General features: G+C 33.8%; 1 pseudogene; it reads right to left on the reverse strand.

Annotated features, from left to right (window-relative positions):
* Positions 1-396: 396 nt before the first annotated feature.
* Positions 397-1,186, reverse strand: LOC123234926 (annotated as a pseudogene).
* Between the last annotated feature and the right edge of the window lie 3,550 nt (positions 1,187-4,736).

Here is a 4,736-nt window from a genome sequence, read left to right on the forward strand (position 1 = left end):
GATTTTACAAATGAGGAAACTGAGCAAAAAGAGTTGAAATTCTTTTTTTTAAAGCAGTTTCATTGATAACTTTTATTTTCACCTCAGCCATTTTGGGGTATGTCCTGTCCCCATCCTCCAACCAGTGAGCCTTCCGCTTAAAAAAGAAAAGCAGTTTAGTAAAACTAATATAGCTGTATCTTTAAGAGTTTATACAACAACATTGATGCCCATAATACCCTAATCCACAGGAAGAAAAAAAGGGATTTATGAATTGTTCAATTTTACTTCATAAGACCGAGTTGTTTTTTCTCTTGTTTTGCTTATGTATTTTATATTTTTGTAGGGTAATAATTTTTTAAATTGTATTCTAATCTCAATTTGAATGAAACCCTACAGATCCTTATCTGCAATCATTTAGCCACTGCTCTCTTTAGCTGCCAATCTCTGGTCTCTTTCTTCAGCAGTTGTGAGGGGGTACCCTTTCCTCATGGAAGGGAGAGCCAAGGCTTATTACCTTTGCCAATAACAAAAATGATTGAGAGCCTAGTGGCAAAACTATTGCCATTAGCATCTTTTATGTGAATAACACTGAAAGACCCAGGATGTTTCTCCCTGTTGGTGATCACACCAATTCGACCCAAGTTAGCTCCACCAGTCACCATACATAGGTTACCAGTATCAAACTTGATGAAATCAGTGATCTTGCCAGCTTCTAAATCAATCTGAACAGTATCATTCACTTTGATGAGAGGATCTAGGTATTAGATATTGTGGGCATCATGGGTCACCAGATGGGGAATGCCTTTTGTACCCACAAAGATTTTCTCACTTTGCACAATTTATACTTAGCCTCTTCAGCTGTGATACAATGAACAGCAAAGCATCCCTTGGTGTCATACACCAGACAGAAATGCTCTCCTGTCTTCTCAATGCTAATGACATCCATAAAACCAGCAGAGTATGTAATATCAGTGCAGACCTTGCTGTCAATCTTGATGAATCACTGCATGCAGATTTTCTTTACTTCATCTCCAGTCAAGGCATACTTGAGTCTATTTCTCAGGAAGATGATAAGTGGGAGATACTCTCTCAGCTTGTGGGGACCTGTAGATGGTCTTGGAGCAAAAGCTCCTGTTAACTTATCCAGCATCCAGTGCTTTGGAGCTGCTACATGCTTACAATGCTTCTTGGGACCAGGAGCCATGATTACACTGAACCCGAGACAAAGTGGAAAATTTACTGTAGTCAGAAGCTCCATCTATTTATAAACTGTGTTTAGCTAAGTCACTTTACTTAAGCCTCAGCATCTTTATGAGCAGCACAACTAGGTAGGGATGGGGCCGCACCAAGATTTGAAATTCTTATAAAATTTGTGAACAATACAAGATTTTATAAAATAGTTAACAAGTCTTCAGACAATTTTCATAATACAATCTTTTAATATTTTAGAAAAGTGGGCCAAAAATAAGATGTTATTTAATAGATATAATAGATATATTTTATGTAGTACTTTAAATGCATTATCTCTTTTAATCATCACAACAGTCCTGTAAAATAGGTGTTTTTATATTTTACAGAGGAGGAAATGGGCTGACACAGTGACTTGCCTAGGGTCATAGCATTATTTATTTGAGAAGTGATTTGAATTCAGGTATTACTGACTCCAAGTATAGCACTACTGTGTCACTTGGGAAAAGCTTAAATTCTGAAGTTAGATTCAGAGAGCCACTGAAGTAATTACAGAATAAGGGATATTTTAATTAACAAAAGTTTATGTGAAGAAGACTAAGCGATTTCAGTTAACTGCGATACGGAATCCAAGGAAACTAATGCAATCTTAGGCTATGTAGAGGGAGAGAGATAATAAACATTTATATAGTGTCTACAATGGGCAGGATACAGCATATGCAATATCATGCTTACAACCGGGCCCTGTGCTAAGCACTTTACAAGTGTTTTCTCATTTGATCATCAAAATAAACCAAATTGATAAGTGTTGTTATCCTAATTTTATAGTATAAGTAACTGAAGCAAACAGAGATTATGAGAGAGACTTGCCAAAGATAATGCAGCTATTAAATGTTTGAGGCTTGATTTTAACTCAGGTCTTCTTGACTCTATATCTAGTGCTCTAATCCTTGTACCACCTAAAAGAGGAATAACCTCCAGAGCATAGAAGATAATTGTGTTACTATGTCCTGACCCACATCATGAGGATTTTATTCAGTCCTGAGCACTGTATTTTAAGAAAGTCATTAAGAATTTGTAGGGTATATCCAGTGAGAGGTGAATAAGATATAGAAGGAATTGAAAACCATGGTATGTGGTGATTCTTTGAAAAACTGGAGATACTTACCTTCAGGAAGAGAGAACTGTCTTCATATATTTGAAAGAATGATATGTGGAGAACTTCTTTGTGAATTGATCCAAGCATTCTAGAATGCAATTTGGAACTCTTCCCCAAAAAGACACTGAACAACTCCCTTTAATTAGAAGATACAGACAGTAGGACTACAATTCAGATCAAAGAAAGTGGGAAAATGCTCATGTAAAAAATATCTATAATTACCTACTTTTTCAGTAGCAAAGAACTGGTAACTAAGAAGGTGCATACATAATAGGGAATTGTTGAAGAAATTATATGTGAGTGTAAAGTTTTCAGAGAAACCTGGGAAGACTTTTATAAACTGATGCCAACTGAAGTTCAATGAGAAGAACCAAGGAAACAATTTCCACTATAGTGACAATGGTCTAAAGACAAACAAATTTGAAAAAAATCTTAAGAATTGCTCAATGCAATGATCGATCACACTTCCAAAGGATCAATGATGAAGCATTCTACTCATTTCCTGACATGGAAGTTCTGGGCTAAACATGAAAAATGTGACAAAAAGTTTTGGTTATAGACAAAGTATTTTTTGGCCCTCTATGCACATTTGTTATATTTTTTTATACTAGGGACAAAGGGAGGAAGTGAAGAAATTAATATTGGTCAATTGAAAAAAATAAAAATTACACCTTTAGAAAAGAGAATTTCAAGCTCTTTGACTAATTTCAGAGGAAATTACTATGGTAAAAAAAAAAGTAAAGTGGAAGCTTTAGTGTAAACTAAATATATAAAGAATTTTCTAACATTTAGAAAAGTGTAAGTCATGAAATCTCATAATAATAATTTATTACTGACATTATATGCTTTATCTCACTAGAACTTTATAACAGCCTTACAAAGTATTCTATAATATTCTGTGGGTGTAGAGTGGATTTACTGATTGGTAACAAATTACTACATGGTACTTCAGGTATTATTATCTCCATTTTACTAAGAAGAGAACTTAAATTTTTCAATGATTTCATAGCTAGTGTTGGGGCAGAATTTGAACTTAGTTGCTCTTGATTCCCAGTACAACACTCTTTCCAATACTGAGCTTATTGTTGCTGGGAATTTTCAAGAAGCTTCACTTAGGAATTTTCTAGAGGGGACATTTGCTGATGTTAGAGGTTTTATGAGATGATCTTTAAGGTTCCTTCCAGCTCTGAGATTATGTGATTTAAGGAAAGTTATTTGCTATGTTTACCCAAATGTCACCAACCCACTTTTAATAAGTAAACTTTGCTTTTAAACTAGGAGAAAACCATAAGAAGAAACCAACAAATAATATGTTGACTTCATTTAAAATATATTAATTTTAAGTCCTTTTCTGAATGCATTTCTGACTTTTATGGATTCTCTTTACAATACTCTGAAAGCCTCCTGACCTTGAAAGCTTATGTTATGCCAGTAGCGCTTTCTGACCTATGGCCTCCCTCTCTAATTGGTTGGTTTTTTCTAGAAACTCCATTGAAAGGAAAATTCCCAGATCAACCATTGTTCTCCAGCATGCATGCATTTATCCCTTCTTCCTTCTTCACCCATAATTTCAATTTTAGATCTTCTGCCATTAGAAGGTAACCTCCTTAAGGATAAGAACTGTCTTTTTTCTGTTTGCATCTGTATTTCCAGCATTTATCACAGTGTCTGGTGCATAGTAAATAATTAATACATACTTTATAACTTAATTTTTAATGATAAATTTTTAAAATATGGATCACTCATATATGGCTCAGACAATATCATTCCAATATTCATATAGTGATAAACTCAGAAAGTAAGTGATTTTTACAAATTTCTACAAATATTAAGTGAGAGTCAGGATTTAAATATAGGTCTTCAGATTCCAAATTTAAATTTTTATTCTATTTTTCTGTCCTGTCTCTCAGAGAAACTATATGTGTTTTAGTCTCACCTTCATCAAAAATCATCTTACATTGTTGCTGATCATAGATTGCTGTGGGAGAAAGCACATTGAATAGGAATTTTAAGTACTAATTCTTTCAAATACCACCCAGTCAACAAAGATTTACTAAACACTGACTATGCACTAGGCAAAATAATCAGTTTTAGGTCAATGATCAATTTTTGATTTTTTGATTTTTTGAAAAATTTTCTTACCAAAGAAAACCTTCTTTACAAAATGAATTTAAATGTATGTCAACAGAAGATATAGAATTAACCAGTAGGAAAGGAATTTAAAACTCAATTTGAATAATAATCTTATTTGTGCACATTTTTCAATGGAATGGAAGCTCTTTGAGGAGATAAATTGTTTAGATTTGTCTTTCTAATCCCTTTATCTGGTACAGAGCCCTGCAAATAACAAGTCTTAAATAAATGCTTGCTTAACTAAGTCTAAATTCTTCTTATTTACAGATAGGGA

The sequence above is a fragment of the Gracilinanus agilis genome, chromosome 2, assembly GCF_016433145.1.
Source record: "Gracilinanus agilis isolate LMUSP501 chromosome 2, AgileGrace, whole genome shotgun sequence".
NCBI classification, from domain to species: domain Eukaryota; kingdom Metazoa; phylum Chordata; class Mammalia; order Didelphimorphia; family Didelphidae; genus Gracilinanus; species Gracilinanus agilis.